We start from the raw sequence: 26316 nt of genomic DNA on the forward strand, positions 1-26316 counted from the left end.
ACAAATGCTTACGTGTGCGCGCGCATGCTCGCACACACACACACAAAATATCCACGATTTCACATTCAATTTTCCAAGAGACAGACTTCCTTTCTCCCTCCCCAAGTATGAAAACTCCAGATGTTTATAGAGTAAGGTAGTGTTTTGATTGCATCCCTCTGGATGGCCAGTGTCTGGTCCTGGGGAGTTTGGAAAGGACAAGAGACAAGGGAGAACAAACGTTCTACCCCAAGAAGATGATATCTTCTAGGACCTCTCAAATCTTCACCAGTAACTTCACTCCTGGAACCTAGACCACAGGGGGAAAATAGTTGGTTACTTTGTAGATATTCAAGAAAGAACCAAAAAATTGAAAAACAAATTAAAATTCCAAAACATACTTAGGTGCTTAAGTTAAAAAAGAGAGGGAAAAACTGGGTGTGGTGGCTTATGACTATAATCCCAGTGGCTGGGGAAGCTGAGACAGGAGGATTATGAGTTAAAAGCCAGCCTCAGCAATGGTGAGGTGCTCAGTAACTCAGTGAGATCCCGTCTCTAAATAAAAAATAAAATACAGCTGGGGATGTGGCTCAGTGGTCAAGTACCCCTGAGTTCAATCCCCAGTACCCCCCCCAAAAAAAAGGCGGGGGAGGGAGGGAGGGAAAACTGGCACACTAATTTATAAACTATTAGTTTGGAAGAAAATAATTTAATTGTCAGGTGTGGTGGCAAATGCCTATAATCCCAGAAGTTCAGGAGGCTGAGGCAGAGAATCACAAGTTCAAAGCTAGCCTCAGCAAAAGCAAAGTGCTAAGCAACTCAGTAAGATCCTGTCTCTAAATTAAAAAAATACAAAATAGGGCTGGGGATGTGGCTCAGTAATAGAAAGCCCCTGAGTTCAATCCCTGGTACCCCCCAAAAAAAGAATTTAACCATTTTATAATTTAAAATTTGTGTTTAATTCTATTCAAGGAATTAAAATACTTGCTCTAATATTCCTCAAAGCCTTCCCTAAAAAGGATAGCAAGGTGTATAAGGACCTTGTTTTAAGGATTCACAGAAGGCAGACTCCTGTGGCAAGCATCTGAACTTGCCCAGTCACAGTCCCCAAGCACAGACACTCTTCTGAGCAGTGTCACCTGCTGAATTCAAGGGACTTCTGTACAACCACCCATATTAACTATGAGGAAATAATCTACTTTACAAGTTCTTCATCAAGCTTCAAAGAATTTGGCTTGAAACCACTCCAGTGGTTAGATGAGGACTCTGAAGCCAGTTCTGGACTTCCCACCTGTCTGGCAGGGCCCTTCCCTCCCTCAGCACTTGTGTCACACATGCCTGTGATGCTGACTTGTACCCTACACTGACAGGCAGGAGGAAAAACTAAGGAGTTGGGGCTGGGGATGTGGCTAAGGAGTCGGGGCTGGGGATATGGCACCACATACAAACAAAGATGTTGTGTCCACCGAAAACTAAAAAATAAATATAAAAAAAATTCTCAAAAAAAAAAAAAAAAAAAAAAACTAAGGAGTTGAACTCAAGTACCTGTCCTGACTTACTGCTTATTGTTTAAGATGAGGAAACTAAAACTTCTCATTCTGAAACACCAACTTAAGCATTTGTATAAAAGGTATCCTAAGAAAGAAAAACATGGCCAAAAAATACACTCTTTTCCCTTGGTTTTCTGTAAAGCACCGTCTCACTCAACACTGACCCATCAACAGGACGGCCAGCTGTGTGCTCAATCAGCAGTACGGGGTGCAAGGCAGAGCACCCCACTGCAGCCCTGGGGAGGGAGCCTAGGAGGAGCAGGACGGGAGTCCTGGGAGAGGGAACTGAAGCTAATGGGTCAATTCTAGAGATACCACAAGGCAGCTAACCTTCTTATCAGGCCACAACAGAATCAGACTTTATAAACAGTCAAAGCTGCAGTTTCTGGAAGGCTCCTCCAAAACTGTGGTCAAAGAAATACACATTAAATATGCTTTCAATTTTATTTTTTGAGACTAACACTCTGGCATTATAAATTCATACAACCCTTTAGAAGGGCCTCTTGACCACCTACCCCAGAACATTCTAGGCCCTGGACTTTTATGCTTGCTACCAAAACAACTCTATCACCTAATTCAGAAGCTCAAGATGTGCTTTTTTTCCTCCTTCCCTAAGATTTTGGAACTACAAATCAGATCTGAAATAAAATGCACTTCGGGCTATTAAGCCTCCCATGAACATGCTTCTCAATCATAGTCAAGCCTTTAGACAAAAGCTAAGTCAACTAAATGAGTTTAGTCTCTGGCTCAGAGCATGATCAATAGTCATTTCTATTCGGAGTTTTAGCCTTAAAAAAAAAATTAATGTTCCTGCTTTACTATGAACCTCAGCCTTCAGGATCGAATACCACTCATCCTATCCCCAAAGGCTTTAGCTTGCCCTGGGAAATTTAAACAAAAGCAACTCCTTTCCCACGGGGTTTCTACTTCTCTGACTTATTTTCCATTTCAATCTCTCTCACCTCTAAACTTAGCCAGAACAGCAGCTCAACTTTCCCTGAAGACAGCTCGCTTCAGGCTTCCTAAAGCAAGTACTGGAGTTTCTGCTCTGAAATCTGTAGGGGCGAGAGGAAGATGGGAGGCCAAGGAGATCCACAACCTTTAGTCATCAGTGGGGTCAGGTATAGCTCAGTGATAGAGCACACGGTTAGCATGTGTGAGGCCCTGCCAACAACTCTATCACCTAATCAGAAGCTCAAGATGTACCTTTTTCCCCCTCTTCCCATGCCCAGCACCAAAGAAAAACTATCTATAGTCATTGTAAACTAATAATATTCAAGAGGTCATCTCTAAAAAGTATCTGAGGACATTAAGATGGCTCCTGTTCCAGTTTAGATAAGGAGGAGGAGTTCCATCATTTTAAAGGAAACAACAGCACAGGGTAGGAAATGTTCAGCCCAATGTTCTCAGTAGCAGAGCCAGCCTGTGTGAGGCGCTCCTTTGTGCTTACTTCTGGGCTGCAGTCACAGACTCCCTGGCCCTCTGGATGGCTTTAACCTTGTTTACTTTGTCAAACAGCTTTTCCCTATTTGGCATCAAGTCCCAAACACACACACACACCCTCTACCTCTCAGAGGCCAAATTAGCAGCAACATAGAGTTAGAACTCATCACATGGTTACCTGTAATAGAATTCACCTTGTAACAGAATTCACTAAAATACAAACATCGGCATGAGACTTCACCTCTCAGAGGGCCTGTTTAAAATCCATCTATGGAAAAGAACACTTGCCTTGGTCTGGCAGGCTGAGTCCTACAAGGGCATCCCCTTACCTCCCTTTCCATCATAACTGCAATGTTTTCCATCAGTTTCCATAATGAGGGTATGGAGAGTGACCCCTCAGAAGGTTTTCTCTTGGGGCCATGGTATCCATAATTCTTGGCTCTACCTGCACTGCTAACTATCGCCTACCCCCACCATACCTCCCTGGCTACACTGCAGGATCCCCAGCACAAGATGGACTGAGCTGCTTACCCTCAGGCATGAGTTTGTAGATACCAGAACCCCCCACTCAGGGGTGTTCTTAACTGGCTTCAGTGCCAGTTGCCACTAGAGATTTCTCTCCTGATCACCCCTTTGGTACCAAGATAGCTGCTAAGTCACACATGTCTCCTTGTTATCTGGGGATCTGCAATTTTCCTGTACACTTTTCACTTCTGTCTCCTTAATATACAGTCTGAAGTCCTCATTACCAGACTTGCAAGACTCCCAGAAAACACCTCACCATGGTCTTGTCTGGTTATCAGAGGTTCTCGGCAACTAGTCCCTTCCTTGGAAAAGGACACTATTTAGGAAACCAGCTAGTGACATCTCAACCTAATTTTCTCTTTCAGAGTCATAATCACAAAAGCTGTTGGAGAAATTTATCCACCATCTTTGCCTACAGTCCTTCAATCTCCTATGCATAACTTCAAAGTTCAAGAGAAGATCGTTTCTCCTATCTCCCTACCACATGGCCGTGGGGCCTGAACAAAACAGCAAGTCTCCCTAGCTGTAGTGCCAGGGCTAATCATGGCTGCTCCTTCTCTCCAACAGGGAATGTGTCCCAATAGCAGGAGGCCTCTTGTCCCCCAGGTGCAACAAGAATTCCCTGCTATTACTGCCCCTTTTACTTTTATTTTTTAGTTGTAGATGGACACAATTCCTTTATTTTATTTATTTTTATATGTTGCTGATGATCAAACTCAGTGCCTCACCTGTGCTAGGCAAGTGCTCTACCACTGAGTCACAACTCCAGCCCCGCGGACCCCTTTTTAAGAGTCTACCCAGTATAAATTTTAGTACACAAGGGACTATAATCAAATGCTTGCCAAACACCCCTAGGTGAAGCACTCGGGTTTGCTGCTGGGAACAAGGGAGGTGGGTAAAAGGCAGGAGAGAAGTACAAATATGAGCAGTACAGAATCCACTGCTAGGAAGGTGACTACATCTGGATCCTGACCATGGGCTGTACACAGAAGACTATGATCTTGACCTTGAGATCTCAAATTAGAGCCCATGCTTGAGAGAGTTGCCTCCTAAGGCTGGGTGTAGAAAGCTCATCCAGGTAAGAGGGCCACCCTCAAATTCCATCCTTTCACCATGGCAGGCAAATGCCTTCTAAGTCTAGGATAAAGGTGTATAAAATGTTTCCTCAGGCCTGTTTTTGTAAGGTACTTCCACCCCAAACACTGGATAGCTCTACAATGGATCTCTGTGGACCCTTCCCACCTCCCACTTCCCCTCCTGGGTTATTCTACTCTAAAAATTACTCAACTTCTACAGTAAACCCAAGTTAAAAAAAAATACTCAAGTTTTTCCTTGTTTTCTAGCACACCTGCACACACTCATTCATTCTCCAACAAACATTCTGCAAGCACAGGCAATGGGGCAGACACTGCTAGGTTGTAGGTACGTAATGATGAACAAAATGAACACGGGCCAGCCCTCCTGGAGGGAGGGGAAAGAGCAGAGATCTACCAAAGGACATGAATAACAGACAGTTTATCAGTTTGCTGCAAATGGCAAGAAGAGAAAAGGAGGGAAGTCAGGAGATGGAGCCATTTCAAGCACAGGGTTCAATTCCTGAAAGGTCTAGCTCCCTCCCAGCTGGGGATGGGGACAAAGGTGGCCAGTGAACCTGGAATGTAATAAGCCAAGGGAGAGACAGTCCAGGCTAAAAAAGGCAGGAGGGCTGGATCACATGTTCAGAAATATGTTTAGAATGTGGATCTTTCCCAGGAGCAACAAGAAGCCTTCACAGGGTTTGAGCGAGGATAGGAATACTTCACAGACCACTCTGCCTGAACACAGGGAGTAGATTACAAAGGAGCAGAAGGAGATGTAGGCAGGTTAGTGAGGGGCTGCTGCAGTCTGCCAAGCAAAAAAGATGGTTGTCTGAACTAGAGTGGTGGCAATGAAGCTGGAGAGAAGAGAACCATTCCAGAGATGTTTACGAGATCAAGATCTGCAGCATTTGGCAAAGAAATGGGTAAGAGCGAGGTGGGTGAAGGATGGAAGTCTAGCTTGTGCCTGTCTGCAGTGAGGAGAAATGTCAATGACCCCTAGCAGAAAGAACGGCTGTGCAAAGTTTGCAGCTCACTAGGACACTTCCTGTGGCACCTGTTATCCAGAATTTCTAGATAAATCTAAAGCCCTTCTTCTTACTTACTATAACTATCATCCATTCTAAACACCCATTTATCAAGCATCTACTATGCACTGGGGATAAATAAGTGATCAAAAAGCCTATGCCCTCTGCAGCTGTCACCTCCAAGGCCCTGGGTGCTGCCCTACAGTGGCAGTGGACACAACTTCCAAGGCTGGCGGTTGTCCTGCCTCCTGAAACCTTCAGGTGATCCACTTAACCCATTCCTTTCTACCTCTTAAGACACTGAGCAATGAACAAGCAGCACAGAACTTACAGTTCAGAGACTTACTCCTCTTCTCATGAGATCCTGTGCCCAAGACACCACAGCATCAAATCTAACCTGAATCACTGAAACCCGCAGCTCCCTAATAGGAAGTTTTTCCTTCTCTCACAAAATCAAACTTCTTTTCTCTAAGATGTTCTGAGCTTGGGAACTACATATGATTTGTACTCTTTCATTTGTTGCCCAAATTAGTTTGTGCTGGATTCTATCCTATCATTGAGACTGGTGATTTTAAACCCTGGGGCTGCACTGCCAGTATGGAGCTATTTAAATTAAAATTAGATAAAATTAAAGGTTTGGTTTCTTAGTGACACTGCTATCTTTCAAATGTTCAACAGTGGCACTCGGAAAGTGGCTACCGCGTTGGAGAGCACCAATCTAGAACATCAATATCATAGAAAGGTCTGTCGGGCAAAGACCCACAGGAGCACTGCTACTGGATTCTTTGCATGTTTAGTTTGAATTTCCCCTTTAAAAAATGAAAACAAACAAAAATTTAAAATATAGAGACTTTCAAAATTATGTACTTGTGTCTTATTTGCTTTTATAAGTGAACATTATAAATTGTGCTTCAATATATATAACTAAAACAATCTGTTTCATAGTTTGAGCTTTGTGTAAAATCTATTTGAAATAACCTGCGCTTTGGCAAGAAGGGGGCCATAATTTTATGAGCCACTATAGACACAGAATTATTTTTGTAAATGTACCTTACACACTGTCCACAATGGTTAATGCTCCATGTTTAATAAACTGATCATCTTGAGAGTGCTCTTAATTTTTTATGCCTACTTTTCACAAGCAAGTCTATAAGAAGCTTCCAAGAAATGCTCATTTCAGATTCTAAATATCAATGACCTAACACAGCCTTATAATTATACAGGATGCAGGACTTTTTTTTTCCTCCATGATAATTTCTATCGTATGATTTTTTCAATCCAAAGACACTTTTATACTGTGACAGAAAATCCACCAAAATGCTTCAGTGTGAAGCTATCTTCAGTACTAGGAGAATGTTGATAATTATTAAAACCAAGTGACAGATGCATGGGATCCATTATATTATTTCTACTTTTGTATATTATTTTCTAGAATAGAAGACTTAAAACTAATGCAACTATATACAAATTTTACCAGGCTTAATAAATACTTTGCAAGATAATTTAAATACTATTCTACCGACTATCCAAGCCAGACCAAAGAACCAAAGACTCTGACCTGCTTTATAATCTCCCTATAAAATCCCAGGGGAGCTGTCTCTCTGAATGTGAAAATACCACATCAAATCTTGTCAGAGATGGAGCTCAAGCAGGTATCACACACAGCAACTCAGAGCTGTCACATCTAATGACCTGGTAATAAGGCCATTAGCCTCTGATTCCTCTTAACAGGGGGGGGAAAAAGAGGCTAAAATCTACCTCCCAAACACTAAAGCAGACAACTATAGGCAGAAGCAGAGGCACAATGGCTTCAAGTCCACCCAAATTCATACTGAACACTGCACCTGATGTAGAGGCTCCTACAGGTGGGGCAAGTTCTCCCACGAGCAGGTGCACTGCAGAAGGCCCAACACCAGGCTGCCTGGAGGCCTTCCAGGAGATTGGGCAGTCCTCCTTCTCCTCCCTTCAGCCCTGTGGTTACTCCAAACTTTGAATGATGAGAAGCCCACCCATTCTAGGTCAAGTTCCCCACAGTCCTGAGAGTCAGCAAATCCTTACTCATAGCCCTGTCTGTCACACCAGGTACTGCTCTTAGGGCTCTTTCACAGCCACTTGGAAGTAGCAAATTGAAGCACAAGAGGTTAAGAAACTTTCCAAGGATCCTCCAATGGTGACCAGCTCCTGGGCCCCTGCCTGACCCCCAGCACTGCCCTTTCCCATCTTCTCCTCTCTGGCCCCCTCAATCAATGCAGTCACACCACTCACACGTTGTTCGTTCGTGTTCTCTCTTTCTCTCTCTCTCTCTCTCTCTCTCTCTCTCTCTCTCTCTCTCTCTCTCTCGTTGTATATGGACACAATGCCTTCACTTTATGCTACGCAAACACTTAACCACTGAGTTACATATAGCCCCAGAACCATTGCTTCCTCTCTTGCAATACTCTTCCCAGCATTCCCAGCTGTGGGCTCTTTCCCTTTACCTTTTCTCAGTGCCCTGTTGTTTTTCTTCAGAGGAAGATTTTACACTCACTACAATATCATATGTACAGTGCCTATAAAGCTCTGTTGACTTGTTTATTGTCTAGACTAGATAAGGTGCCAAGTGCAGTCAGGGGCCACATCTGTTTTGCTGCCTGTCAGATTTCCAAACCACGCACAGTGCTTGGCCCCAGGAGACACTCAAACGCTTGGTGACTGACAACCATTGTTCAGTCAGTTCTTTCAGTAGAAAAAAATTTTAAATTCTCTCTTAGCCCCAAAAGATAAATTCCATCTTTAGGAATACTGCTTAAAAGACAGCATTAGTTTAGGAAAGGACTGAAAATTGGATAAGAGAACAAGCCAGCTTATGTCAGCTTTAAATAACAAGAGAAAGGAAACTTACAAAATGCAAACTGTGACTCTGAAAGGTGTTTTCAGGTACAATCCAAAGGGTGGGTTTTGATCTCAAGTCCTAAATAAGCTTATGACTGAAGACAGTGCCTCTTGCCCTGTGCCATTCTCAGCTGTTAGAATAAGCTGGGGAGGTCCTCAATGTCTCAGTTCCCATAATCTTCTTAGGGGAAAACCTTGAGCCAATATTCCAGGCAAATCCAACAGGCAAAGGTTACCTAGCATTTCAAAGCCCACCCAGGTTTCCCATTGTGTGAGCTTCCACACAGAAAGGTCAGATTCTTCCCTCAATAGTCCCATTTATGCTCACAGTGACAGTGCAATGGCTTTTGTTCAACAAAGAAAAACCTCTCTTTTCAAGGACTTAAGTCCCCTTCAACTCCCACATGAATTATTCTTTAGGTTTAACAAAGTTCCCCCAATTCACAGAAATCCTGAGGGAGAACTTAGATTTTAAACAGTTGTTAGTACATAATAACAGGAATCTGTGATTTCAAAGCAGGAGACTCTTATTTTTAACCTGGGAAAGCTCCCAGGGTACATGGCTTGAGAGGACTCCAAAATGAGGCAAGACCCACCTGAAGCAACCAGAGAAGTCAAATGGGAGCAATAGAAGCCTGGGTTCTAATCCCAGCTATAAGCTCTTGAACTTGAATGTGATCTTAGCCATGTTATTTAACCTCTCTAAATCTGTTTCTCATCTTAGAATTCATAACAGTATCTACTACTCATAGGATTTTGTGAAGTTTAAAAGAACAGCACGGGGCACACAGTAATTCTCCCTAAATGCCAGCTAACACACTGCTCTTACCTACTTGGTGTTTCCTGCTTTGCAAAGCACTATCCACACATCCAAATGAGACTTCGAAAATTCTAAATTTCCTTTCATTCATTTCATATCTCAGAGCCTGCAACTCATACACTCATATATTCTATGAGATTGTGTTAGAGGCAGGTAACTAAGAAGGGGTCCTCATTTGAGAAGAGAGCTCCTCTAAGGCCCCGAGTGGTAAAGTGATGTGGCCAGGAACCTGGGATAACAGATGAAGTCACCAAGACTATCACCAAGCCTCTCAGCCCCACATCCAGTGCACTGTTTACCTCAGCCATGCCAGGCAAGGGCTTCTGTATTGTCAGACCTCCTAGCACCCTTCTCATTAAATGTCTCATGGACATTTCCTGCGTTGTAATTAAGCACTATAAAGGAGTCTGAGAAGGAGCAACATAGAATCTTGTACATAACCTTTAGCAGCTTTAAAACTCACAGGTAAGAATACTCATATTGGCTTAGGTTGCCCATCTTTTTATACCAGTTTTTATTTTATTTTTAACTTGGGATTTAAAGTTGACAAAGACCTTAATGAATAAGCAGAACAAAGGGAGTTGTGGTCCATGGCTCGTTAGCTTCTGAAGTTAATGCTTCTCACAGGGACAAGTCAGCCAAAGGACAGAGCTCCAAGCAAATTGGAAACCGTTCCTGCAGCCCCAGATCATGGGGTACTGCCTGGGCTCTGAGTGGCAAAGCTTATGGGACTCTCTGTAGCTTCACCCAAGATCCACCTATCAGTTATTCTGTCATTTGACAACATCAACTGTTACTGGGTATCATGTATGCCAAGGACATGAGTGACTTCATTCAAGCCTCACAACTACCTATAAATAATGTACTATCTACTCCATCTAATCTAAAAACCACTGACTGTAAAACACACCATTATTTTATGCACCGAAAAATGAAGACACTGCCAACTACAACTCTAAGGTCCCACAGATGATATGTTTTGGGTTTTTGTTTTTGTTTTTTTAAATGTTAAAATGGTACAAATTGCACTGTTGCAAAAATGTGAATATTGTCCCACTTTAATGATAAATAAACTGAGATACAGAGAAAGTAACTTACTCAAAGTCACAAAAGGGTAAGTAGAACCATTGGGATTCAGAACCTAGAAGTCTAGTCACCTTTTCACAGTAGTAAACCCCTATTTTCCCAAGGGCATGTAATACTCAAAACTGCACATGGCAGAGCTGCTAACTTGTCTCCACCACAGCACAGAAACCCATTAACTGGGGCTAAGGTTGTGGCTCAGTGGTAGAGTACTTGCCTAGCATGTGTGAGATATATTTATTTATATATATATATATATATATATATATATATATATATATATATATATATATCTTAAAAAAAAAAAAGAAACCCATTAACTGGCAATTCTCTGAACGTCTCTGAACCTGACCTCTCATGTGTCTACTCAAGCAGATTCTACGCTAGATTACTCGTCATAAACTCTATTCCTCTCTCAGGAAAAGAAATATGGTCAATGGAAAAGCACCTTGAGAATCAGAAAGTCCTAGATAGAAATTCCTGCTTGTCACCCTGGCAAGTTATTGAATCACTCTGAGCTTCAGTTTCCTCTTCTGTAAAGAGAGGCCATCGTGGCCACCCTAAGAGGCTACTGCAGGATGGAGAAGACACACACAAATGGCAGGACATTGTAACTGGCAGAGCTAAAACTCAACAATGCCTTCTTTTTAATGCTAGTCACCTCTGCTTTGGGACAGAATCAAAGACAGAACATTCTCTGTAACCACAAGAGCTGCCAAGGGGGATACTCAGGAGATAATAAGGATGGACAGAAGACAGAAGACCCCAAGAGAAATTCAGGCAAAGAAATTAACTAGAAGTACCTGGAAAAAAGGGCCAGTGTTTTTTTAAAGGACTTACCAACTTCTGAATAAATGAAATGACAGGCAAAGGGATTAAAAACAAAAACTAAAACAAACAGGCACTTACCATTAACACAACAGTCAACAGACATGAGGATGAATACAGTTTTATACCAATGTGACACACAAAACTGGTCTCTGGAGACTCAGCTTGATACCAAAGTAATCTTTAAGAAGAATCAGTGAGAAGAATTGCTTCATTACTTTGTTTTGTTTTTACATTAAATAATATTCTGTGCATTTCTTCTTTACTATACTTAAGGGCTTCAGAAAATCCTCAGAAAACAGCTTCTGATTTTGGAAAGAAGACCAATCATATGGCATGTAAAAACAAACTCTTCCCCATTTTTTCTTCCTTCATATTCATAATGCCTAGCAGTTTCTTATACACCACAGATTCCCAATAAAAATTAGTTGGATATTTCTTTCTTAGGCAACTTTTTTTTAAATCTGAAACATCCTACACATTTATTCTATCTAAAAGACTAATCTCTCCTGCTTCTTCTCCAGAAGCACTCGTAATCTCTAATAATAAACAATATGCTTGGCATATGCTATATCGCTAATCACATAAACAGTGACATTCTACTTGTTCTTCAAACCTTCCACACCTGGCTCCTCAACTGTTCCTTCCTCCATGTCTGTCCAGTCAATGGATTACTTGTCAGTGGACTTGATCACTACCATATTCTGATCTGAATCAGTTTGTTAATCTCCTTCCTCTCAGGCACTGCACCTTTTTCCTGGGGATAAATGTGCAAGCAAGGCAGTCCCCAGAGTCCTCCAGGTTCCCTCTCCATGCCTTCACTGTCACTCCCAGAAGGGCTCACTAACAAAAAAAAAGTCACCAGCAAAAACCTGACTCTAGCTTCATCATCTTGAGAGGCTTCCTTGTTTTCCATAAATTTAGACCAACTACCAATTTCTGGAAAAATCTGAAAGAGAAGTGAAATCCTTTCCAGGGTTGGGTGAGAGCTTATGAAATGGCAGTTTCACCTTACCAATAAGGGATAAGCTTTCTTGTGTCGTCAAGTTCCAAAACTCACAAATTAGTTGCCCCTCCATTTTTCCTTGATGTTATCCATACAAGTCATTCGCTGTTTCTCTTCAGCTTATACTGGATCCCAAAATGACTGCTCTAAATCCTTAGGTGAGAATCATCGAAAACATGTAAAGGGCGGATTCCTTCCAACTCTTGTGCAGGGCACTGACAGTGTCAATACGCTGGGACTCCAAACGCAAACAGAATATAGCTGGTGCCCTCGTGGAGCCCACGCTTTTCCTTCAACTTTAAAAAAGGTGTGTCCTCTCTGTGCAGCGTTCAATGCAACGTAGTGACAAAGTACTCCGTAGCTTTGGAGGAACAGAGAGCGTGGAAACAGACTTTGCTCTTATATTTGATGGCCTGTAACCATAACAACCTATGGTTAAGTAACCATCAACTCGGTGAGAAGCTAAGTTTTCCAAAAAACCGTTTTCAAGGGGGGAAAAACTCCCTTGCATCAACTCCAGCGCGGGTGAGCGCCCTGAGCGGCGTGTGCTGCAACCCAGCGGGCAGTTCCCTTCCTGCTCCCGGTCCCAGCGTTTCGACTTTGGGCTCAGCAGCCAGCAGCGACGGCCGCCACCGTCAACCCCGCGCTCCTGGCGGGGCAGCTGGCGTTAGGCCTCAGCCCAATGTCACTTGTTAACCTTCCGATCCCCGGGGTTTTGGCGCGCCGCCGCCCCCTTCTATGGCAAACAAACCACCCCACGGCCACCCACAGCAACGGCCACCCCCAGCAACGACCACCGGCGTTTTCCCGGAGTAGGAGGAAAAACAAGCGAGGCGCAGACAACCTCTGACAGATCCGTGTAAAAGTATCTGCGGTCCCTCGACTTCTAAGCTTGCGTGACATGGGCGAGGGGGGCGGCAAGAACCCGGGGCCCCATTCATAAAAGTGCAAGCTCTTCTCCTTTAGTGCGCGTGTGGACGCTGCCTCCCTGCCGGGTTCGAGCCGGCGCCCCGGGACGACAGCCTGGGGACCGCCGGTCGGCACCTCCGGCCCGGGTCTAGCCCAAACTGCCCCGCACGGCCCCGAAGGAAGAAGGTTCGCCTGGGGGGCGTAGTGGGCCGGCGTCTTGGTCCATACCCGGGCCAAGACAGCGGGGCGGGACCGCAGACCCTGCGCCCCGCCGCGCCAACGGCCGCCGGACCCGGCAGGTACCACGGACCTGTGGGGTCAGGCCGGCCCCAGCCCAGGCCTTCTCCCGAGGCGCTCCCTCCGCCGCCCCACCCGGGCCCGGGAGCGCTCACCCCGGATCCGCTGGATGCCTCATGGTATTGCGCCGGCGCCCGTGCTCCGCGGCCACCGCGGCTCGGGCTCCGGCTCCCGCTCCAGCTCTCCAGCCGCGGTCCTGCAGCCCGCCCGCCCCCGGGCACCGGCCGCCCCGCCCCGCCGGCGGACCCGCCCCGCGCCCGCCGCCGCTGCGGCCAACCAAAGGGCGGCGGGGCGGAGCAAGCCGCGCTCTAGGCCCGACCAATCCAACCCCTACCGCGCGCCGAGGAACGGCCGTGGAAATAGGTGGGCGATTCGTCCGGGCTGTTAAAGGGGCCGCTGCCCTGTGGACCGGAGGAAGGGGCGGCGGCTGGAGGTACCAGGGTTTGGGATGTTACATGAAAGAATCCCGGGTGAGCCTCTCTCTCCTGGAGCTTTCCCTAGTTTTTTTTTTTTTTTTTTAAGATTTTTTTTTCCAGAGAAAGAGAGAGAGAGAGAGAATTTTAATATTTATTTATTTTTTTGTTATCGGCGGACACAACATCTTTGTTGGTATGTGGTGCTGAGGATCTAACCCGGCCGCACGCATGCCAGGCGAGCGCGCTACCGCTTGAGCCACATCCCCAGACCCTTTCCTAGTTTTTTGTACTTCTTAATTTCCTCTTCCTGCATCCTAGCAGCAAATGCCCCTGACAGAGGGAAACTGAGGCTCCGAGAATCAATGATATCTAATTCGTCAGACACATCTGTCCCCGTCCAAATTCAGAAATTGGCTTTAAAAGACAAATTACCAGTCTCCCCCAGACTTCTGCAACATCCAGTTCCAAACGGAATCTGTTGTTAGTTTTTTGTTACTTTGGTGTTTGTTTTTGAACTAGAATTGAACCCGTGGGCGCTTTACCACTGAACTACATCCCCATCCCCTTTTTTTTTTTTTTTTTTTTTTTAATTTTGAGACAGGGTCTCACTCAGATATAAAGGCCGGCCTTGAACTTGTGATCCTCTCCAGAGTTGCTGGGATTACTGATGTGCACCACCATGCATGACTTGTGACTAGGTATAAGAGCTTAGAACTCATCTAATATATTCATTTCAAAGAGGCAATGTCTGAGGCCAGGAGAGGAAAAGTAACTCCTAGAGGTGAATTCTCACTTGGAATGAGCTTCCTATGTCACATAATCAGTAATCTCAGCGATTTGGGAGGCTGAAGCAGGAGGATTGCAAATTTAAGATCTGCCTCAGCAATTTAGCAAGATCCTTACTGAGACCCTGTCACAAAATAGAAAGTAAAAAGGACTGGGGATGTAGTTCAGTGGTAAAACACTCCTTGGGTTCCCAGGACATCCCCGGACCCCCACCAAAAAAAAAAAAAAACCAAGAATGGGCTTCTTGGGGTGCTGATCCAGCCCATTTTACCTGTCTCATTTGTGATCCTCAGGTAGCAAGCTGAACTGGCACACCACATTGACATACTTGGAGAGTTCTCTTTTCTTATCCGCCTTTCATCATATTGTCAGTAGATCCCAAACATTAGTATCAGCATCTGAGAGGAATTTAGCATGCAGATTCCCTAAATCCCACCCAAGAGTCTTTAATCCACTGTATCTGGCCGTCCTGGGGGAAATATGCATTTATTTTTCAACACCTCCCCTCAGTGTCTCTGATGAGGTTGTGGAGCATCCTCACTCCTGACCTTAGTCAGAGGCCACTGCAATGAGTCACAGACACCAAGCCCTAAAATCATTCTTTTCATTTGTGTGTTCAAAGTGTCTGCACATATGCTTCTTGACTTATGATGGAATTATAATAACCCCACACTCACATGTATATTTCAAAAATATATGAAATCCAAATTCAACTGCCCAAAATAAAGCCAAACTCCTTTTTATCCTCAAAATTAGTAGTATGGTTGGGGGGACTTGCTAATACAGCTAGAGGTCACCTTCTGAGAAACTCAGAATGGTTCCCTGAATGGGTCTTGCCAAGAACCAAATTTAGAAAAGCACTGTATCTGGAAGCAAAAGCTGAAAGCTTGAAATCCTGGGAGAGGGAAGGGCAAGGTCAAGGCCTAGAACTCAAGGAAGTCAGCCTTGTTCTCTGAGACAATGTGTAAATATTGTTAAGGCAAACACACCCTTGCTCATTCTCATTTCTAGGCCTGTCATAACCTTGGTAGGATGCCCTATCCCTTTAATGTCTCATTGCAAAGTCATCAAGCCCTGCCCACCCACCAGGCCACATTCCTTTCCCCATCCCAGAGTAGACACCTGGGTACCCAGAAATCATTGTCCTGGACTTGAGGTCAACCCCTTCCCACACTGATTACCAGTTCTTGGAGTGGCCTCCATACAACAACCCTTTTTTGCTGTGGCTCTGCATGTGATAGGGATGCCTGTGCACCAGGTTGACTGACCTTGTCAGAATTGAATCTCCAGGTTGCAGACATCACCCACTAGGATCACCACTTACATGCCTAGGCCTTCCCAAAAGAAAATGAATTCTTGTCATGATAGGAGAGGACTCTGATCATGGATACCTAGAAATGTGCACCAATGGCAGTTATTTATGGAGCTACAGCTTGAAACTCTTTTGGGCCACATCTCCAAACCCCCAACTCAGAAGATGGTGCCTGCATCTACACTCTTTCAAGGGCCCTTGGAAGCTAGCAGTGTGCCCCTTAGAGTACCCACCTCCCCACTTGCCCATATCCAGCTTTACATAGATTTTAGATTAATCAACATGTCATCAACATGACCTCAAACAAGGGGTAGAAAGATTCAGCATGAACACTAAGAAGGAGCTCTTCCTTTTGAAAAGTGAGGAATTCAGGTGCTTTAATAAATGAACATATGATATCAAAATATTAAAACATCCTATTCATTAAGAGATTACTCTGCTTTAGATACTGTGCCAATTCCTGAATGTATATTAATTCACTGAAACCTTACATTAACCCTATGGGGTAGATATGATTGCTATTTTCTTCATTTTATAGATGCAGAAACTGAAACTCACAGAGAATTGGTGATATGTCCAAATAGCAGGGCCAGTTAAAGGAAGAACCAGTATTCATGGCCCTAAGGACGAGGTTCTTCCTAACAGTGCCTGCCAAAATGCCTTCTTGCTGCCAGAAACAGGATGAATAACTTCAAAAAGCAAAAGAAGCAAATATCACTAATATGTATCCAAAGGAAATATAATATAGGACAGCCTTGGAGTTGAAGTTCCATTGCTTTTAACTTACCATTAGCTTGACCTTGATTTGACCAAGTTATATAATTAAATCTTGTTGAGTCTCAGATCGCTTATCTATCAAATGGGAACGATAAATTCTGTCTCCTTAGGCTGGCATGAAAATCAAATTAAATGAAGAACATGTGTGACTCTACAGATGGTCCTCAACTTATGATGGTTTTATGTATCATTTTTATTTGTTTATTTGGTTCCAGGGATTGAACCCAGGGACACTTAAACACTAAGCCATATCTCTAGCCCTTTTTATTCTTTGAGGCAGGGTTTGGCTGAGTAGCTTAGGGCCTCTCTAAGTTGTTGAGACTGGCTTTGAACTTGCAATCCTCCTGCCTCAGCCTCCCAAGCCACTGGGATTACAGGCATGCGCCACTGCACCCAGTGATTTTTTTTTTTTTTTTTTTTTTTTTACTTTACGATGGCATGAACATGATCGACATTAAGTAGAGGCCACACTTTGAATTTTTATCTTTTCTTAGGGAAGAAATATGTGGTAGGATACTCTCTTGATGCTGGGCATTGGCAGTGAGCCCAGCTCCCATGAGCCATATGACCTTGACGGGAATTGACCAATACTCTACAGTACAGAGCTGAGCCAGTAGAGAGCTAAGCTACAATGGTCAGTAGACTAGGTATATTAAGTGCATTTTTGACTTACACTTTTTCAGTTTATGGTGGGGTTATTATAATTCCATCATAAGTCAAGAAGCATATGTGCAGATACTTTGAACACACAAATGAAAAGAATGATTTTAGGGCTTGGTGTCTGTGACTCATTGCAGTGGCCTCTGACTAAGGTCAGGAGTGAGGATGCTAAATGCTCAATATCAAGCAAGATCCTTACTTTGTCCCCCAACAGCTGCTCTATATGCATAGCATGTACAAAGTGAACTAATATTTTCTACAATAGGATCTTCTTTATTTTTGGTGCTTGGGATTAAACTCAGGGCTGTGTACATGGTAGGCAAGCACTCTACCACTAAGCTACATCCCCAGCTCTAGGATCTTAAATCACAGAAATCCAAGCCCAAATTATGACTCTGTCTTCTCCCAGTCTCACCCCAGGCTCTCTCAGTCCAGGCTTCAGCTATCCGTTAAACGTTAGTGGGTTTTGGCATACTTGAATTATTTTCAGTTATGACATTTCAAGGTAATCCTTATTGTCTCCTGAATCTCAAAACAAAACAAAAGGTACTCTGTAATCTTTAATTCCATTTTTGACACTGCATTGTACTTTTGGAGGGAGAAACAGTTAAGAAGTAAAAAAATAATAATTGATCCACTTATACATTTAACAAAGGTTAGGAATCCAGTGCCACAGGCTGTACTATATTAATCAGTGATCACCAAGCACTCAGGAAGTACGGGGTGGTGTGTGGAGAACAGTAGGGATAGAGATGAAGCCATCTGTAGCAGGGCCAGGTGGACTTGTCACACCACCTCTATCAGAGAAAGGCTGACACGTTGATAGATCATTACAGTCTCCCTTAGAGGTAAGCCCAGGAGCTGTGGGGCAAGAATTGGCCCTTATAACCCCTGGGGAACCTCAATACCATTTCTAGGGTAGCCAGATGGAAGTTTTTAACAGAAACCAGAAAAAGTGATAAAAACCCAAATAAGAATGTTGTCACCAAAGCAAAGGGAGAAGCGATTGGAGGACAGAGGAGCCAACACTAACACGTGGCTCAGAGGTGTCAAGTCAGAAAGGGTCTGAAAAGTCTAGAATTTCTTGGGATTTGGAAATCAGAAAGTTAGGGCTTGGGGGTGTAGCTCAGTGGATAAGTGTGCAGTTGAGCATGTGTGAGGCCCTGGGTTTGATCCCCAGCGCCAGGAAAACCAAACAACAGCAACAGAGAAGGTTACTTGGGGTCATCGGCAAAATCAATGCAGTTGGGGCTGGAAAGACAGAGGCTCTCTAGAGCCAGCCTGAGCAGAAGTACTAAGGCAGGTGGGGGGGGGGGAGACAAAAAATGAATGGGAGAGGGGCTGGGGTTGTGGCTCAGTGGTAGAGTGCTCACCTCGCACGTGAGAGACCCTAGGTTCGATCCTCAGCACCACATAAAAATAAATAAATAAAACAAAGATATTGTGTCCATGTATAACTAAAAAAATATAAAGAATGAATGGGACAGGATCCAAAGAGGTCCAGGGGGTCTTCTCTTCCTGGAGACAAGCTGGATGCGGGGGTTGGCGGGGTGCACAGTCATTCACAGGCGGAAGCAGAGGAAACTCCTGCCTGGTGGCGTCTGGGTTTTAGCTCATAAGTAGGAAGGAAAGCCATCTCTTGGGAGTGGGTGGGGAAGCGATAACCAGGGGGCTTTGTGGGAAGCAGTGAGGATTGGAAAGGCCACTGAGAGGAATAAAAGAGGGAGCTGCCAATGGAGAGGGAGAATTCGGGGCAGCCCCAAGGGCTGGTGCATTTGAGGCAGTACCAGGGCTGTGGGAAGCCCAAGGAGAGGGTGGACAGGAGGGAAGATGGGAAAAGCAGTCTTCGTGCTCATTCAGAGAAGACCAGGTGGCTACAGGTCAACAGTTCTGAGGGTGACAAGGTCCTGTGTGCCACAGAAGTAGTTTCTAAAGTTACCAAAAAAGAAAGAAAATTTTCAGAAGCTTTAGATACCCTCAGGTTGATGCTCATGTGAGTAATTCCTACCATAAAGGAGCCATGAGCAGTGGATTATTCACTTTGCTGGTTAGCATGTGAGATCCGAGGTGTCTTTTTAAATACTTATTTATTTATTTTTTAGCTGTAGATGGACACAACACAATGCCTTTATTTTTATGTGGTGCTGAGGATGGAACTTGGGTCCTGCCCGTGCTAGGCGAGTGCTCTACCGCTGAGCCACAATCCCAGCCTGAGATCCATGGTTATTAAATATAACTGTCTCAAAGCTCTGTCATTCCAAGGTCCATTGGGGAACAATGGCTTCTAATTGATGTGGAGCAGGGTCAGAGTGGAATTTCTAAGGAGAAAAACTGACCTGTCCTCCCTTTCCCTCCTGACTCTGTGCCTGCCTCTCAGGGTCCTTCCCTAGGGAGAAGGAATCCACCATCAGTCTTCAATGCCCCACCCTTCCTCCAGCACTTCAGCATGGCTATCCCATGGTGTTTTTGGTCTGTCTTTATTATCTTTCTGCTATATTGAAGACTGAACTCAGGGGTGTTCTACCACTGAGCTACACCCCAGCCCCTTTTATTTTATTTTATTTTATTTTTATTTGGAGATAGGGTCTCACTAAATTGCTGAGGATCTTGCCAGTCTGCCCAGGCTGGCCTCAAATTTGCCATCCCCCTGCCTCAGACTGAGATGCTAAGATTACAGGCATGTACCATTGCACCTGGCTCTTATATGGATCTTAAATGTCCCCCAGAGGCCCACGTGACAAAGGCTTAGTCCCCACATTGGTGCTGTTGGGTGTAGGCAGAAATTTTAAGGGATGGGGCCTGGGGGGTGGTCTTCTGGTCACCTGGTGTATGGGACCCCAGCTCCTCCTTCTCCCTCTCTCTTTCAGGAAGTACGGGGTGGTGTGTGGAGCACAGTAGGGCTAGAGATGAAGCCATCTGCAGCAGGGCCAGGTGGACTTGTCACATCACCTCTATCAGACAAAGGCTGACACGTTGATAGGTCATTACAGCCTCCCTCAGAGGCAAGCCCAGCAGCTGTGGGGCAAGAATAGGCCCTTTTAACCCCTGGGGAACCTCAATGCCATACTATCAATACGATCAGGTGGGCAGTTTGCTCCACCATGTGTTCTAAGATGTATTTCCGTACTGCAGGCCCAAAGCAACAGGGTCGATCATCCAAAATGGTGAACCAAAAGGAACCTTTTCTCTGAAGGTTGATTCATCTCAGGTATGTGTTACAGTAATGGAAAGCTGACCATTTATACCCACTAGCCTTGCTGCCCTCCAACCACAAGGCCCTCTGCTCATAACCACCATCCTCCTGCCTCTACTCCAGAATGGGAAATCCGATCTTGAGTTTGCCCTGAATCACCCTGGAGCACAGTTCTAACTCCAGGGATGGAGGGGTCAGCATCACAACCCACAGGTACTGGCTTCCACCCTGCAGTGGCTCAAACCCACCTGCACACATCACAGCTTTCGTCACAGAGGTGGGAAGGTTCCACTGGCCACTTGAAGTCACATACACACACCTAAACACAGACAAGGACTGGGGCATTGTTTGGTTGTTTTAAATCTTGAAATGGTGATTGATACCTCATGATATAGAGTAGCCAGAAGTGGGAAATATTTGCTCCCTACCAGGCTGTGAAGCAGAATCGTGAATGGAAATGGTGGACTCAATTAGCCTTTGCCATTTCCATGCAGATACTCGGCATCTGTTTAATTCAGAAACCATAATCTCTTTCCTTTTTTATGTTTTATTTTGAGATAGGATCTCATTATGCTTCCAAGGGTCTTGTTAAATTGCTGAGGCTGGCTTCAAACTTGTGGTCCTCCTGCTTCAGCCTCCCAAATTGCTAGTATTACTGGTGTGTACCACCTGGTCTGGTTATGATGTTCTTTTTAAGGAAGCAATAGGCTAGTAGCTGTGGGCCCATCTTGACCTGGGTTGTAGGCCTGCTTCTATCATTTCTAGTCATGTGACCTTGGAGAAGTTATTGAATCTCCCTGACCCCCAACTTCCTCATCTACAAATTGAAGGTGTTCACATTATATATTATCATAAAGATTAATTGTTTGTGGGGAGTGGTGACACATTCCTATAATCCCAGTGACTCAGGAGGCTGAGGCAAGAGGATCGTAAATTCAAGGCCAGCCTCAGCAATTTAGCAAGACCTTGACTCAAAATTAAAAATAAATAGTTGGGGGATGTAGTTCAGTGGTAAAGCACCCTGAGTTCAATCCCCAGTATGGCCAAAAAAATTTTTTTAATGTATATAAAACACACAGTATCTTTACATAATTGGTGCCCAATTCATGGTTGCTATTGTTTTTTACTCTAGAGAAAATTACTAAGCACAGAATGTGATGCATGTAAGAAGTCAATGGGGTAATGTGCTTAAGGCTCAAAAAGAAAATAGAAATGAAAGATGTCCCATGGAAGAAACCAAAAAACACTTCTAATATTTGAAACAACCAAAGGGCTCTTGTCTTATAGTGACTGTAGATCTTGGGGTTTCCAGGATTTCACCCTGGAAATAGTCTCTCTCATTGTTCTGGTATACAGACTTATATTTGAGAGAGTCACCCTGATCTTGGACCAGAAAACAGCATTATAGGTCTATCCCATCAAAAAGCCCATCAGTAGATGAATGGAAAAAGCAAGTGCGGTATATAGACACAGTGGAGTATTATTCAACCATAAAGAAGAACAAAGTCATGTCATTTGGAGGAAAAAGGTTAGACCTGATTTTAAGTTAAATAAGCAAAAGTTTAAAAGGCAAGAATCACATATTTTCTCTCATCTGTAGAATCTAGAAAGAGAAAGAAGTATGATGTGAAAGCAGAAGGGAGACTACTAGGAAAGGGGAACAGGACAGGGTGGAGGGGATCGGGAGGGTGGACATAACCAAAGTCTGTTACATGCATCTGTGAAATTGTCACAATGAAACCCACTATTGGGTACAGTTAATATGCACAACTAATTATAATTTTTATGTTTTTAAAAAAAGAGAAGGAGTGGGGTGTGGTGGTGCATGCCTGTAATCCCAGTGATTTGGGAGCCTGAGGCAAGAGGATCCCAAGTTCAAAGACAGCCTCAGAACTTAGCAGAGACCCTGTTTTAAAATAAAGAAAGGACTGAAGATGGCTCCTTGGTAAAGAACCCCTGGATTCCATCCCTAGTCCAAAGAGGAGGAGGAGAAGGAGGGCAAACAGCACTGGGAAAACAACTCACCCCTGGCAGATCAGAGACCCACGCCTCCCTCCCAGGAGGCTCTTCCTCAACACCTCACCTGAGAGGGCAGCTTGGTTTTCACAGGTGAGCTCAAGAAGCATGCGCTGGAGACACCGTAAATATCCCACTGTGCCAAGGCAGAGGAGGAACAGGGGGCAGGTGGAGGACTCCACTCCCACCTCCAACCCCCCAGCAACCGCCTCTCCTGCTGCGCCTCTGTGATCCACCACAGCAGGAAATGGTTTGGGTTTTTCTGTTATGAATGCAATAGAAGCTCATTTTAGAATATTAAAAGATAAAAAATATAGAAACACAGAAGGAAGAAAACACCCATTTTCTTCCAGCCTTCTAACAATTATCAAAACATGATGTTTCCCTTTGTTCTTTTACATAACTGTTTTTTTGAACCATATACAATCTTGTATTCTCTCTATAAAACTTAACATTATAGCATAATGAACAGCCATATTGCACGAGGCAAAGAAGGGTTTGACTTGGAGTCAGAAGAGCTGAGCATTAATTCCATCTCTGCCACTTGCTGTATGTCTCACCTTTCCTGAGTCTCAGGTTTACCGTAATGAAGAGGAGAGAAACACCCATTCTCGGCCACTAGTTATCTCTGTGGTCCCCTAGACAATAAGCTCTGGGACTGATCCTCTGTTAAATCCATACAGTCTGGCTCAGTGGATTAGAGATGGCCATTCTATCCACAGGTACAACTTATTTCTCCATTCTCTGGAATCTTGGACTGGGCTTGTGTGATAGCCACCCTCCAAAATGGTCTCTCATTGATCCTCACTTATTGGTCATTCCTGCCCTTTCCTAGTCTCCTCTCACCATGGACCAAGGTTGGTTTGTGTGACAAACAGAGAATGGCAGAGGAGACAGTGTATGATGTTTCAGGCTAGCTCATACAGGGCATTCAGGCTTCTTTGTCTCACATCATTCCATCTGGGAAAAGCGGCCGGTTTATGTGCAGAAGAGCTGAGGCCTCCTGCCTATAGCCTGCACCAATTAGCCAACTGTATGAGTGAGCCACCTTGGAAATGGGTTCTGTGGTCCTGTAAGTCAAGCCTTCAGATGGATGCAGCTCTGGCTGACATTTTAACTGCATCTTCTGAGACTCCCCACACCAGAAATGGTCAGAAAACCTGTTCTGTACTTCCTCATGCACAGAAATGGTGAGAGGTAAATGCTTATTGTCATATTAAACCACTAACTCTTGGGATTATTTGTTATGCAACATACTTAATGAATACACTCTATGATTGGTTTGACCAATAAAATGAAGTAGAAATGATATTCTGGGACTTCCAAGCCCAAGCCTCAGGAGGACTGAAACTTTTGCTTTCTGGCTCTTACAGCCTGCCACCATTTTGTTAAAAGCTCAAGCCATCCTGCCAAGTGTACACACACCTGTAATCCTAGTGGCTCTGGAGGCTGAGACAGGAGGATCACTAGTTCAAAGCCAGCCTCAGCAACTGTGAGGCACTAAGTAACTCAGCGAGACCCCATCTCTGAATATAATACAAAACAGGGCTGGGGATGTGGCTCAGTGGCCAAGTGCCCCTTAGTTCAATCCCCTGTACCCCCCACAAAAAACTATGTACTGTTCTGCATAATTAATCTCCTTCAATGCTAGGCTTAATTCACAATTATACTATGAATATTAATCTATACTTAATATATTGCAGAGTTTTATTGAGTTAACAAATATTTAAGATGTTTTCTTGTCTATGGAAGGTACATCATATTAACACTTCTCTTTTAGTTTAAATTGAACAAGGAACAGTGACTAGAGTAAAGGTGTTCTTTGGGGACTTTTTTCACTTATATTATTCTAAATTATTAAAATTATTAAATACCTACTTCTGACTTCTTGTATTTTCGAAAACTTTCCAAGAAAACTTTCATTCTGTACATCCTCACCCTATTTATTTAAACATGTTTTCTCTTGTGGTTTTTGAATGTTACTGAAATAATAAAGTAGTTCTGGAACAGGAGAAAAAAAAAATCTCAAGCCACATAGAGAAGTCACAAGGAAAAGAACCGAGACACCCCAGGTGGAATCCCCAGCTCGCCTCCCAGCCAACAGCTCAAATGCCCACCCTGGTGGGCGAGCCACTGTGGAGGCCCAGCTGAGCCGTGCCCTAGACACTTGCAGTGGTAGCTAGCATGCCAGGGTGTAGAACACACAGCCCAACTCCTTCAACCCAGAAATGCGGGAGATACTCTAATGGCTGTTGTGTGGAGCCTGTGAGTTGGGGGTGATGTTTTATATAGCAATGTTTTAACCCTAACATTGGGCGAGCCCCTGGCATGTAATTACCTCTTGAGAAATATCTGGGGAGTAAATGAATGGCGCTTGATGGGGTTCAGCTTCCTCTTCTATAAAAGTGCAGAGGTTGGGCCAACTCATGCCTTCCGTTCTGTGTGTCTCCCTCTCCCTGCTGGGCTGTGTGTGCCCACCTGGCCTGCCAAGGCTCTCACTTTATTCTTGCAGGAAGACTTCAGGGTCTGTGGCATCTCTGTTCCCCCACTCCCCCAGCTGGTTCTTCCTTCCATGCTCAAATACCCCAGGCACCTGCTTCCTCGTGAAACAGTCTTGGTGATTTCTATCATGGGACTGTGTAGCTTGTCAATAAGAGAGCAGCAGAGGATCTCCACCTTACAGGTGGTCCCTGCTCCATTCATTAGAGGAAATTGGGTCCCTGGGACAGATCAATTGCAAGCTACATTTGCCATTTGGCCTTCCTCTAGCCAATCCTGTAGCTGAATACTGGTTGGAAAATGACTGACCTCTTTCCCAGAGTCCAGGACCTGGGCTAAGTTTCCTGACACACAGAGGAGGTCTCTGCTTCATGAAGGAATGCTCAGCCTCTGGTTTATTAGGTCCCTTTATTTGCCACAGAGGCTACACTGTTACTTTCATTAGCAGGCCTCATAGCCACTAGAGGTAGGGGAGATCTCTATCATTCCCATCAAAAAAGAAATAAATAAAAAGGAAAGGAGACGTCAAGTAGCTAGCCTAAGGTCACAAAGCAAACCCCAGCTTACTGGTGGAACTGGAATTGCCTCCCTTCTATTTCCAACCCCTCACCCCACCCTCCTACACCTATTTTGCCTCCTAAGTCACTCTGAGCAATCCTCGTGTGACCCACTTAAATCATTATTGAGAGCAATTGGTCCTTCCTGATTACAAGTCATCCCCAGACCATCATCATTATTATAATTGGTAAAGCCTCCCTCTCTAGGCTATGAAGGTACCTGTCCCAGACTTAAGAAATCACTCAATTTCTGGAGGTCGGGAGGAACTAAGATGTCGTTCGTCAATCCAGGCAGGAAACTCTGATTAAGCACATGCTGGGCCCTGCACGCCCTGCCAGGTGCTGGAGAAACAGCAGGTTGCAAACCCCGGGCTCTGCCACCAGGAGCTTGAGTCTAGCAGGAAATGCCAAAGTCCTTCCTCTGCTTTTGTGTCAATTATGATGGTAACTGTCATAGATCCCCAGTCTAGCCCATGGTGTAGTTTTCATACTATAAAACAAAGGAGAAAAATCCCAGCCTCCACCTTATGCCTGCTTGGTCTCATCTCTAGAAGGCCAATAGTCACCTCCAGCTAACATGTCTCAAGCGGAGCTCAGCCCCTGCCCATCCCCATCTTGTCATTGGTGCCTCTACCCATTTGCTCACATCAAGGTGAGTTGTCCCTTCTAGGTCACATCCAATCGG

General features: G+C 44.5%; 1 protein-coding gene across 3 annotated transcripts in view; it reads right to left on the reverse strand.

Annotated features, from left to right (window-relative positions):
* TEX2 (testis expressed 2) overlaps positions 1 to 13668 on the reverse strand; it is a 112009-nt gene extending 98341 nt beyond the window's left edge. For 2 of the 3 annotated variants that reach the window (XM_081271714.1, XM_081271712.1), the window contains exon 1: positions 13511 to 13668. The gene's annotated coding sequence lies outside the window, so the exon portion shown is untranslated. Of the gene's footprint in view, positions 1 to 12218; positions 12623 to 13510 lie in introns of all 3 variants that reach the window. The other variant, XM_081271713.1, reaches the window with a different exon arrangement.
* Positions 13669 to 26316: the final 12648 nt, after the last annotated feature.

The sequence above is a fragment of the Spermophilus citellus genome (assembly GCF_964194105.1).
Source record: "Spermophilus citellus genome assembly, chromosome: 17".
NCBI classification, from domain to species: Eukaryota; Metazoa; Chordata; class Mammalia; order Rodentia; family Sciuridae; genus Spermophilus; species Spermophilus citellus.